This window comes from Dendrobates tinctorius, unplaced genomic scaffold (genome assembly GCF_039654945.1).
Source record: "Dendrobates tinctorius isolate UK_male_01 unplaced genomic scaffold, ASM3965494v1 ptg000290l, whole genome shotgun sequence".
In the NCBI taxonomy this organism is placed as follows: Eukaryota; Metazoa; Chordata; class Amphibia; order Anura; family Dendrobatidae; genus Dendrobates; species Dendrobates tinctorius.
The window spans coordinates 4,166,719-4,180,109 of NW_027361957.1; the positions used below are offsets into that span (position 1 = coordinate 4,166,719).

Sequence of the window (13,391 nt, forward strand, 5' to 3'; positions counted from 1 at the left end):
TGCCTGTGTGGGCCGCCCGGGGAGCGCCGGCGGCTGCCTGCGTGGGCCGCCCGGGGAGCGCCGGCGGCTGCCTGTGTGGGCCACCATGGTAATGTTCAGCTGCTGTATCACACATGTGACTTATGTTTTTCGCTCTAAATATCTAAGAATTAAACCTCCTCAGCATTCTAGCCGGCCCTCTAACCCCTCTTCTAGTGCATCAGATTATTCTGTGGCTCCCCGATATCACTCTGGAAAGGCTCTGAAGCGCTAAGGTGACTTCTCTATACAGCAAATTCGTAAAGCAAATCTGGTTTTGCCACAGTTGTCTTGAGGTATTTGCTGTAAAACTGCCTTTTCACGTTTTTAATCCTGTTTTTCCATTTCTGCGGCAGATTCTGAGGTTTCTTTTAGGTGTGTTCGGGTAGAAAGGGCTTGTGTATTACAGGCGGCAGCGCCTCAGAGCTGGTGATCGCATGTGAGCCATTAGCACGGCATCCGATTCTGTCTCTTCCTGTTGTTCAGGAGAAGCGATTCCGATAAATGGAAGGCTTTTATCTCATTAGTCTGGTCTGACATTACACTGGTGATGGAGAGGATTGGGATGATGCATTGTTATGGATGAAAAGAGAGCATGTATATTCAGGATTATCCTTAGATGGGTTTCCTTAGGCTTGTGTGACATTGACGCCACATGAGCTCTGCAGATTCGGCCTTATGAAGTATTAAGCATAGCCGGCCACTAATTAGCCACAGCACTCCTCTTCAGGAGACCTAGCACCAACATGGCCGGAACACCTTTTGGTGCGGGAGATGAATATCTGTTGTTTTTATTTTACACGTGGTAGTATATTATTTTAAAGCAGTACTCTAGCGTTTACTTTTTCCAGTGCAGGAGTGTTGCCACTTATCAGCCACTGTCTTCAGCCATTACCAGCACCGCTCCTGAGTAGTGACTTCCGGCTCTCCCAGCAAACACTGGAGCGATCCTTCAGGTCACAGCCTGCAGAAGCGGAGCGGTGGGGGGAACAGATGAGGACAGCGGCTGGTTAGTATAAGACTAGGGGCAAAGAACTTACATTAGTGACACCATTCCAGCGCTGCAATAAAGAAAACCGCTAGAGAGCTGCCTTAAGAAGGGGGTCGTCAAATGGACAAACGATTTAAGATTTCCCTTCATTGGAACGAAGGGGTTTAGGCCAACCACTGAAAAACAACCTCGTTACATTATCCCTCCTCTACCAAACATTATATTCGGCACAATTCAGTCACAGGTAGCGTTCTCCCGGCATTCACCAACTCCGGACTTGTCTGTCAGCCAGATAGAGAAGCATGAAGCGTCCCTTCATGGGGCACATTTCCAGTGGTGTCATCCGTTCACCACTCCATCCACTGTAAAGCTTACATGCAGCTGCTCAGTCATGGAAACCCACGCAAGGATCCGGTGCTCATTTTTTGTGCTGATTCTAATGGCAGAGGATGTATGCAGCTCAGCAGGTAAAGGGATTTTCTCATTAACAAAGAGTATCTTAAATACTAGATCTTGGAATGAAAGTAATTTCTACATTTGGATGCGTTTAAGAAAAAAATGTTCCTGTGCTAATATAATCTAGTAAATGTGTAGTGTCTGACCGTGCAGGGACATGGTCTGATCGTACCACAGCCCAGGGGAGGAAGAGAAAAAAAGTATACAGGAGGGGAGCACAGCTGATTTTTACCCTTCGCCACGACAACACCCACTGGAGGTATCGGATCCGCTCCATTTGGAACAGGAAATCCTACAGGAAGATAAAAGGGGCCGTCCGCCTTTCCTCCTCAGTTTTGGTTTCCTGTTCCCAATGAACCTCAGGACTAATCCTTCAGGAAGATGTACCTGGATTTGCACGCCGCCTGCGCAGTGTCCATGAGAACGGCAGGGGCTGCGATCTGGAAGCAGCGTCGGGGTAGACTCCGTCAGACGAGGGGGGAGCCGTCTAATGGCTGAGAGGTGATGACCGGGTCCGGGAGGGGCCGCCCGGTCTCGCCTAGGAGCGCGCCAGGGGCACCAAACGCAGGAGCCGCCGCTGCAGGGAGCGGTAAGTGCGCCAGTGGCGCGAAGAGAAAAACAAAAGAGAGCAGCGGTGGCGGCAGCGTGGGGAGAAGCGCGGGCCGCATACAGGAGCAGTGGCGTGGTAGTCGACCGGCACAGAGGCTCCTGAGCCCCGGAAGTAATGAGTGAACTTCCGGGGCAGGATGGCTGAGGAGCGCGACGGCGCATGTGCGGGAACCCGGGGAGGAGGAGCGACTTCCGGGGGCAGAAAGAAGAAAAAAAAAAAAAAAAAAAGGAGGGAGCAATCTATTTAAACAAGCGCCACAGCTAAGTGGCAGGAACCATGTCGTCCCCAACATAAGTGCACGCTCCAGCAGGAGACTCTGCGGGGGGGCAGCTCCTCCAGGGACCGCACCACCAGGACAGACACCGCCCGCAGGAGCGAGGTGGGAGAGTCAAGACCTAGGACGGGATCTCAACCATCTGATCCGTTAATATAAAGCTTCACTGGGTGAGTGTGCAGTGTATATACTCTGCCTACTAAGCTGACCTCTCCACCCTCCCCTCTCCTTTCGCCATGTCTCCCCTCTCCAGGCGAAGAAAAAACAAAAATCCAACCATAAAGAATGCGCTTTATGCGCTGAACCTCTCCCTGACTCCTATCCCAAAAAGCTCTGTAAGCAGGGCACCAGAGAGACTAGGCAAGGGTCGGCAGTGTCATCAAAGGATATTCGAGCCATAATTAGGGAGGAAATACAGGCTATCACCCGTGCCAGTACTCCCTCAGAGGCTAGGAGCAAAAAACAGGTGACCCTCAGCTTAGAGTCAAAGGAAGAACAGGGGTTAATCTCCGATTCCTCACTCACATCCTCGTCATTATCATCAGACATGGAGGGACGGTCATGTTTTCCTCTGGATAGTGTGGATAACCTGGTCAAATCCGTGAGGAACACTATGGGGTGTGAGGAATCAAGTGGTGCCAAAACCGCACAAGAAATAATGTGCGGGGTTGGCAGAAAAGAAAAGGAGAGCGTTCCCAGTAATACCGGCAGTTAAGGCCCTAATAAAGAGAGAGTGGGAAAAACACAAAGAAGTTTTCTCCCATCGGCCTCAAAGAGAAAATATCCATTTAGCGATGATGAGCTATTAAAATGGACCAAAGTGCCAAAGGTTGATGCCATTGTAGCCTCTACCTCGAAACAGTCTACTATTCCGGTAGAGGACGCAGGCTTGTTGGCAGACCTGCTAGACCGTAAGGTGGAGTCGTCATTGAAAAGGTCTTGGGAGTCTACCACGGGAATTTTTAAGCCAGCAGTAGCCAGCACATGCACCTTCCAGATGTATGGTTGGATCAACAAATCGAGCAGAAAGTGTCGAGAGAAAAACTACGGGCCGCTATTCCATTAATCAGAGGGGCAGCAGCCTTCATCGCCGATGCATCGGCAGACACCGTGCGGCTGGCAGCGAGATGGGCGGCTCTTGTAAACAACGCCAGGCGGGCACTATGGATGAAGAGCTGGAAGGGGGACGCGCAATCAAAATCTAAGATTTGCGCAACCCTGTGCGAGGGTGAGTTTCTCTTTGGGAAAGCCCTAGACGACATACTCGCCAAAGCAAAAGAAAAGAAGGCCTTCTCTGATTCTTCTATCCTTTTCTACAGGAGAACCTTTAAAAGGCGACCGTTTGGAAGAAGGAGACAAGCGGATAGATCAAATAGATGGCCCACAAAGGAGGGAAAGCAAAAGGGTAGCATGTTCAGGGGTTCAATATTCCAGAAGGAAAATAAATATTAACGAATTAGACCCACCAGTAGGGGGTAGATTAAAATTTTTTTATTTAAAATGGTAACAAATAACTTCGAGCCCACGGATTCTAAGTATTATTAAAGAAGGAATGAAAATAGAATTCCTTCAAACCCCTTATGATTTCTTTATCATAACCCGCCTAAACTCTATAGTTCAACAAAAGACCTTCGAAGAAGAAATTCGGAGCCTACTATCCAAGGGGGTTTTAGTAGAGGTCCCAGAGGGACAGGAAGGTAGAGGATTCTACTCTCCTTTATTTTTAATTTCCAAACCAGATGGTACGTTTAGGACAATTATAAATTTAAGGAAGCTTAATACATTTATAAAAAATTATAAGTTTAAGATGGAATCAATCAGATCCACCATAAAGCGTCTCTTTCCAAAAGAACCTAAGGGTCGCGGTGGTATTCAAAGGCAAGATCCGTCATTTTCAGTATACAGCCATGCCCTTCGGCCTCTCTACAGCACCAAGAATCTTCACCAAGGTGATGGCAGAGGTCATGGCCTAACTTCGTCAAAAAGACACTCTAATCGTGCCTTACCTAGATGACTTCCTAATTATCGGGAACTCGGTCACCCAGTGTACCAGACGTGTCGCTGACGCGATCTCATCTTTGCAAGATCTAGGCTGGATCATCAATGTCCAGACTCGTTCCGCATTCCCTTCAGATGTTCTTAGGGTTCCAGTTAGACTCCACAGCCCAGAGATGTCTACTCCCTCAGGTAAAGATTGCACTCACAAAAGAGAAAGTAGAGGCAGCCATAAGTAGACCACGCATGTCTCTGAGAGGGGCAATGTCGCTATTGGGGTCGCTCAGTTCTTGTGCCCCGGCAGTCCGGTGGGCCCATTATCATATCCGCACATTTCAGCAACAGATCCTCCGAGAGGACAGGCGACATGGTGGTCACCTCGAGAGCAAGATAACCTTATCACAGGAGGTCTTGACTTCTCTAGAATGGTGGCTAGATGATAACCATCTATCCTCAGGAGTCCCATGGGTTATAGTACCATCTTGTATCCTAACCACTGATGCTAGCCCCCACGGCTGGGGAGCCCATATGGGGAGTAGCTTTTGTCAAGGAAGGTGGAATAGAGATGAATGGGGATACTCGTCTAATTTGAAAGAACTGACGGCGGTATATTATGCTCTACACCATTTTCTTCCGCAGCTCCAACAGAAACATGTCAGGATCTTGTCGGACAACACCACTACAGTGGCCTACGTAAACAGACAGGGAGGTACTCGATCAGAGACTCTGATGTCTTCTGCGGCAAGAATCTTAAAGTTAGCCGAAAGTTATTTGTTGTCCCTCTCGGCTCTTCATATCAGGGGAGAGAACAACCAAGAGGCAGACTTCTTAAGCCGACACACCTTTCGGCAAGGGGAGTGGTGCCACAATCACCGAATTTTCAAGGACATAGTAGCTTTATGGGGGCAACCTCAGGTGGACCTCTTTGCCACAAAAGAGGACAGATAAAGGAGTTTGTTTCCCTGTCTCCGTCAGATCACCCAGACATACTGGATGTCCTCCAGGCCTCATGGAAGTTCAACCTGGCATATGCCTTCCCTCCGATAATTCTCCTGCCACAGATCATTCGGAAGATCAGAGAGGAAAAGGCGAGATAGATTTTGATAGCACCATTCTGGCCCAAGAGACCGTGGTTCTCATGGCTATGAATTATGTCGGTGACAGATCCTTGGGTCCTCCCTTCGATTCCCAACCTACTCTCCCAAGGCCCTTTCTTCCACCCCCAAGTGGACAGCTTACACTTGACGGCGTGGAATATGAAAGGCAGCTACTAAGATCAAGAGGGTTTTCTGAAACACTAATTGTTACGCTCCTACAGAGCAGGAAGCAGTCCACTACCCAGATTTATACAAGGATCTGGAAAAAATTCCTGCAGTTTCATACAGCGCCTCATACCACAGAAGTCCCGATAGTTCCTATCTTAGAATTTCTACAGAGAGGGAAGGACTTGGACTTGGCAGTAAACACACTGAAAGTCCAGGTGTCCGCATTAGGGGCACTGTACGGCCATAATATAGCAGGAAATAAGTGGATTTCACGATTTATTACAGCTTGCGAAAGGATAGCTCCAGTTCATATACCTACAATCCCTGCATGGGACTTAAATCTGGTCTTAGACACCCTGACAGAAGAACCCTTTGAGCCAATAGACACGATATCCCTCAAATACTTGTCACTCAAGACGGCCCTCTTAGTAGCACTGACATCTGCTAGGAGAGTGGGTGATATCCAGGCCTTATCCATAGATCCACCCTTTTTTCAGGTATACCAAGATAGGTTGATATTAAAACCAGACCGCTCATACCTGCCTAAGGTATCAACAAAATTCCATAGATCTCAAGAGATACTTCTCCCAACCTTCTTTGAAGATCCCTCCACTCCAGAGGAGCGGAAATTCCACACTTGGGATGTTAGAAGAACTGTCTTAAAGTATATTGAGAGGTCCAGGAGCTGGAGGCAGTGTAGGGCTCTGTTGATATCTTTTCAGGGCTGTAAAAAAGGGTACGGAGTCACGAAGAGCACCGTTTCCCGATGGATCAGGGATGCTATTCGCTTAGCCTACTCCGCGAAAAATGAAGATCCTCCGGAGAGCATCAGAGCACATTCCACTACAGCAATGGCAACCTCCTGGGCCGAGAGGGGAGACGTTCCAATTGAAACCATATGTAAGGCAGCAATTTGGTCAACACCTTCTACCTTCTATAATCACTATAGACTTGACCTTTCATCTAGTTTGGCAGGACTGTCCTTGGCACGGTGGTCCCACCCAGGTGATGGTCTCTGGAATCTTTCCAGTGGGTGCTGTTGTGGCGAAGGGTAAAAAGCCGGATTACATACCGGTAATGCTCTTTTAATGAGTCCACGACAGCAGCCGCTCACTTCCCTCCCTGCTAAAGATATCGATAATAAAGTATATCTGCTAAAAATGAATAAGTGAAGTTTAGAGATGCAAAGACATTGCCTAATCCTTGGCGGTCCTCCTGGTACTCTGAAATGCAAAACTGAGGAAAGGCGGACCACCCCTTTTATCTTCCTGTAGGGTTTCCTGTTCCAAATGGGGCGGATCCGCTACCTCCAGTGGGTGCTGTCGTGGACTCATTAAAAGAGCATTACCGGTAAGTAATCCGGCTTATTTCTGTGAGGTAAAACATTTCACTGCCTGTTTTTAACCCCTTTCTGACATCTGACGTACTATCCCGTCCACGGTACCCGGGCCCCTATGACCGGGGACGGGATAGTATGTCATTGCGATCAGCGGCGCTCCCGGGTCTTGGGTGGGTTAGGGTTGGAGTTAGAATTAGGGGGGTTTCCACTGTTTGGGCACATCAGGGGCTCTCCAAACGCAACATGGCGTCTGATCTCAATTCCAGCCAATTCTGCGTTGAAAAAGTCAAATGGTGCTCCTTCCCTTCCAAGCTCTGCCATGCGCCCAAACAGTGTTTTACCCCCACATATCAGGTATCCGCCTGCTCAGGACAAATTGCACAACAACTTTTGGTGTCCAATTTCTCCTGCTACCCTTAGGAAAACAAAAAATTGGGGCAAAAATATCATTTTTGTGGAAATAAAAAATGATTTTTTTTTTTTTTTTATTTTCACGCCAGGGTGTTATAAACTTCTGTGAAGCACTTGGGGGTTCAAAGTTCTCACCACATATCTAGATAAGATCCTAGGGGGGGGGGGTCTAGTTTCCAAAATGGGGTCACTTGTGGGGGGTTTCCACTGTTTAGGCACATCAGGGGCTCTCCAAACGTGACATGGCGTCCGATCTGAATTCCAGCCAATTTTGCATTGAAAAAGTCAAACGGCGCTCCTTCCCATCTGAGCTCTGCCATGCGCTGGAGCAGTGGTCCCCCCCCCCCCCCCCCCCCCCCCCCCATATATCAGGTATCAGCGTACTCAGGACAAATTGCACAATAACTTTTGCAGTCCTATTTCTCCTGTTACCCCTTGTAAAATAAAAAAAATTGGACCTGAAGTAATTTTTTGTGTGAAAAAAAGTTCAATTTTTTTTTTTAAAAATTAAAAAATTTCTGTGAAGCACCTGAAGGGTTAATAAACTTTTTGAAAGTGGTTTTGAGCACCTTAAGGGGTGCAGTTTTTAGAATGGTGTCACTTTTGGGTATTTTCTATCATATAGACCCATCAAAGTGACTTCAAATGTGATGTGGTCCGTAAAAATAAAATGGTGTTGCAAAAATGAGAAATCGCTGGTCAACTTTTCACCCTTATAACTTCCTAACAAAAAAAAAAAATTTTGTTTCCAAAATTGTGCTGTAAAGTAAACATGTGAAATGTTACTTATTAAGTGTTATTTTGTGTGCCATATCTCTGTGATTTAAGGGCATAAAGATTCAAAGTTGGAAAATTGCGAAATTTTCGCCAAACTTCTGTTTTTTTTTCACAAATAAACGCAAGTTAAATCAATGAAATTTTACCACTAACATGAAGTACAATATGTCACGAGAAAACAATGTGAGAATCACCGGGATCCACGGAAGTGTTTCAGAGTTATTACCTCATAAAGGGACAGTGGTCAGAATTGTAAAAATTGGCCTGTCATTAACGTGCAAACCACCCTTGGGGGTAAAGGGTTTAAGCAATGTTTTACCTCACAGAATCAGCTGTGATCCCCTCCTGTATACTTTCTTTTGCTTCTCCCCTGCCCGGAAGCTGTGGTATGATTAAGACCCCGTTACACATAACGATGTCCCAACGATCTGACATGATGGGAACGCTGGGACATTGTTAGGCTGATCCCTGGTGAGCTGTCACAAGACAGCCCCTCCAGCGATCAGGACCAGCAACGCTGGACACTGGTTTCTAGTGTAAACATCGGGTATCCAGGGGCCGCGGCTCCTGGATACCCGCTGTTTACCTTGGAAACCGGGGTACACGCTGGTTTCCAAGGTAAACATCGGGTATCTAAGAGCCGAGCGACTCCTGGATACCTGCTGTTCACATTAGAAACCAGCGTCGCTGATCGCTGGTCTCTCGCTGCCACACGCAGCGATGCGTGCTGACCAGCGATCGAAAGATGGCTCAGGCCGATCGAGCACGATCAGCGATAACCGGTAGGGGGGCCGGTCGCTGATCCCCGTCACACACAGTGATCTCGCTGGCGAGATCTCTGTGGCGTCACAAAATCAGTGATCTCGCAAGCGAGATCGCTGTGTGTGACGGGACCTTTAGACCATGTCCTTGTACGGTCAGATATGGCCACTACACAGCAGGGGCACATTTATAAGATTATCTCAGCACAGGAACATTTATTTTATTAGCACATCCCATTGTGGAACATTATTATTATTATTATTAATTATTATTATTATTATTTCTGTTTATTAAAATGCTCTTTGTTCATGGGAAAACCCCTTTAAGGAGTCAGCAGAGCGTTAGTGACTTTTATGCACTATGCACCTCAAACCCTTATCAGACCCTACTCTGTATGTTTGTGGTATGCCACATTGTGGCTGTGTTGTGGTTCCTAATCAATTCCATTTTCCAATTACACCACTCATAACTTATTTTGGTAGAAATTTTATGAACAACGGTGGCACCCTATTACACTGCTGCAGTGGTGAGCTCTTCAGAACTAACCATCTAATATATACTTGCCTTGTAATGTCTTCAGGTCCTGTTCCGTCCGGATCCCAGAATTCCAAGCGGCGGAAGTTTACTGACCGCCATATTGGGACACCTAAGTGATGGGTGTCTCAATGTGGAAACTGCTGGTGGTACCAGCCTCTTGCGCGGTACAACCAGCGGAACACCATCGTGCCTCACACACACACAGTGTATACGCCGAACGCAACACACGGCAAAAAATCGCAGCAAAAACGCGCGTTTTCTGGGAAGGAGTCCTGTTTTTATGCAGAAATTGTCTGTCTGCAGATAGGAAAGAGGACACATGGGGGAGACAGCTCAAACGAGAGAACACATGAGGGAAGAAGACAGCACAGTGGAGGAGAGAGAGAGCAGACAAGGGGGAGAGCACATGGGGTACACAGGTCAAAGAAGAGATGACATGAGAGAAGACAGCAGATGGGGGAGAGAGAAAGCACACAGGGTTAAGAGAGACAGCACAGCTCAAATGGGACAGCTCATGAGGGGAGAACACAGCACAGGAAGGAGAGACAGCAGACAAGGGGCATAGCACATGGGGTAGACAGGTCAAACGAGAGCACAGACGGGAGAATTCAGCACATGGGGAAAGAGAGTGGATAGGTGGGTGAGCATATGGGGGGGGAGGGGGGAGAGATTCCCAACGCTACAAAGCCTGCCCCCATCGTGACATTACCGCCCTCGCATCGGGCCTCCATGTAGTTCTTCCATAAACGTTAGTAAAAACGGACTGCATGCTAGGGACCGATTTATACAGTCATGGTCAAAAGTGTTGGCATCTTTGAAATTGTTCCAGAAAATGTAGTATTTCTCCTAGAAAGTTATTGCAATTACACATGAGTATTGGAACAACACAGAAAAACAGATAAAAAAGGCAAATTGGACAAGATTGGCGGCACCCTCATCTTAATATTTGGTTGCCTATCTCTTGGAGTGAATATCTGCAATCAGTCACTTCATGTAAACCGCAATAAGCTTCTTCACCTCTCAACTGGAATTTTGGACCACTCTTGTTTTGCAAACTGCTCCACATCTCTCATATTTGAAGGGGGCCTTCTCCAAAGAGTAATTTTAACCCCTTAATGAGAGAGCCAATTTGGTACTTAATGACCAAGCCAGCTTTTACAATTCTGACCATTGTGACTTTATTGCTCTGGAACACGTCAACGTATCCCACTAATTCTGAGACTGTTTTTTTCTTTCGTGACATATTGTACTTCATGTTTAATAGTAAAATTTCTTCGATATGACTTGTGTCTATGAAAAAAAAACAAAACGGAAATTTGGTAAAAATTTTGCAATTTTTAAACTTTTATTTTTTTGTACCATTAAATCAGAGATATGTCACACAAAATAGTTAAATAACATTTCCCACATTTCAACTTTACATCAGCACAATTTTGGAACCATAATTTTTTTTGTTAGGAAGTTACAAGGGTTAAAAGTTGACCAGCAATTTCTCATTTTTCCAACAAAATTTACAAAACCATTTTTTAGGGACCACCTCATGTTGGGGGGGGGGGCAATATAACAGAAAATACCCAAAAGTGACACCATTCTAAACATTGGACCCCTCAAGGTGCACAAAACCACATTCAAGAAGTTTATTAACCCTTCAGATGCCTCACAAGAACTTACGCAACATGGAAGGAAAAGATGAAACATTTTACTTTTTTCACAAAAAAATAAATTTGGAACCAATTTTTTTTTTTTTAATTTTCACAAGGGTATTAGGAGGAAATGGACCACAAAGTTTGTTGTGCAATTTCTCCTGAGTACGCTGATACCACATATATGGGGGAGAAGCCAATGTTTGGGTGCATGGCAGGGCTCAGAATGGAGGGAGCATCATTTGACTTTTTGAATGCAAAATAGGCTGCAATCAATGGTGGCGCCATGTCACGTTTGGAGGCCCCCTGATGTACCTAAACAGTTTAACCCCCCCCCCCCCCCCCCAGCCCCAAATTCTAACTCTAATCCTAACCCCAACACACCCCTGACCCTAATCGTAATCCCAACCCTAACTTTAGCCCCAACCCTAACTTTAACCCAACTCACTTTAGCCCAACTCTAACCCTAATGGAAAAATGGAAATAAATATTTTTTTTATTTTTTGCTTACTTAACTAAGGGGTTGATAAAGAGAGGGGTTTGATTTACTATTTTTTTTATTTTTTTAATCACTTTGATAGGGTCTACCACAGTAATCAAAGTGAACCAGTAGGAACATTTCCTATTGTTGCCGGATGCCGGCCGGGAGATCTTGGCGGGCGCACTGTGCATGTGCGCCATTTTATCCCGGAAGAAGATGCCGGCGGCTCGGGGGACTTCACGGGGGTTGCAGGGGCATCAGAGGTACCGGGGAGGATCGAGGGGCCCTATTTCTCCCTCCTCTGATATGCGATAAGAGGAGAGAGAAATTAAATGGGAAATCTGACCTCTTTTTTTTTTTTTTTCGGTTGCCGTTAATAACAGCGATCACAACACTGAGGTAAAACCCGACCCGAATCATGTTCTCTGGGGTCTCGACTACCCCCAGTAGCCAAGACCTCAGTGAAATTCCGAATCTGGGGGGGCACTATACACTTATTTCTCAGCGCCGTTAAAAAGCTGCACTGAGGCATGTAAGTACTGCCGTTAAAAGGTGTATCGGAGGTCGTTAAGGTATTAAGATCTCTCGACAGGTGTTCAATGGGATTTAGATCAGGACTCATTGCTGGTCACTTCTGAACTCCCCAGTGCTTTGTTTCCATCCCTTTCTGGGTGCTTCTTGAAGTATGTTTGTGGTCATTGTCCTGCTAAAAGATCCATGACCTAGGACGCAAACCCAGATTTCTGACACTGGGCACTACATTGCAACCAAAAATCCTTTGGTAATCTTAAAATTTCATGATGCCTTTCACCCAATCAAGGCCCCCAGTGCCAGAGGCAGCAAAACAACCCCAAAACATCTTTGAACTGCCACCATAATTGACTGTAGGTATTGTGTTTTTTTTCTTTGTAGGCCTCATTCCATATTCGGTAAACAATAGAATAATGTGTTTTACCGAAATGCTCTATCTTGGTCTCGCCTCTTTCGCAGAAGGATTTTTGGCAAGCCGCAGTCTAGCTTTTTTATGTCTGTCTGTCAGCAGTGGGGTGCTTCTGGGTCTCTTGCTGTAGCTTTTGATTTAATTCAAATGTTAACTGATAATTCGCATTGACACTGATGCACCATGAGCCTGCAGGACGGCTTGAATTTTTTTGGAGTTTAATTGGGGCTGTTTATCCTCTATCCAGACTATTCTGCGCTACAACCTTTCATCAAATTTTTTTTTATTTTTTTCTCTGCCTTCCATGTCCAGACAGGTTAGCTACAGTCTCATGGGTCGTAAACTTCTTGATTATGTTGCGCACCGTGGGCAAAGGAACATCAAGATCACTGGAGATGGACTTATAACCTTGAGATTGTTGATATTGTTCAACAGTTTTGATTCTCAAATCCTCTCTGTTCTCTTCTCCTCTTTCTATTTCCCATGCTTAGTGTGGCACATAGACACACATTGCAAAGATTGAGTCAACTTTTCCCCTATTAAATAATAATAATTTTATTTCTATAGTGCCAACATATTCCGCAGCACTTCACATTATAGAGGGGACTTCTACAGACAATAGACATTACAGCATACCAATAAACACATAGATCAAAACAGATACCAAGTGGAGTGAGGGAACTTACAATCTATAAGGAAAAAGGGGAGACACGAAAGGTGGATGGTAACAATTGCTTTTATTGTTTGGACCATCCCTAGTGTAAGAATCGGGTGTTCCTGTTGTTGCATGAACCAGTTAAGTCTAAATATGTAACAGTACAGAAGTATTTAACTCGTTTCAGGTGTGATTTTCATACTGCCCACACTTGTTACTTGCTACAAGTGAGTTTGA

General features: G+C 45.9%; 1 protein-coding gene across 1 annotated transcript in view; it reads left to right on the forward strand.

The window, feature by feature from the left end:
* The window catches only part of CCDC107 (coiled-coil domain containing 107), a 36,301-nt gene that overhangs the window by 2,628 nt on the left and 20,282 nt on the right, over nucleotides 1-13,391 (forward strand). The gene's annotated exons all lie outside the window — the stretch shown is intronic.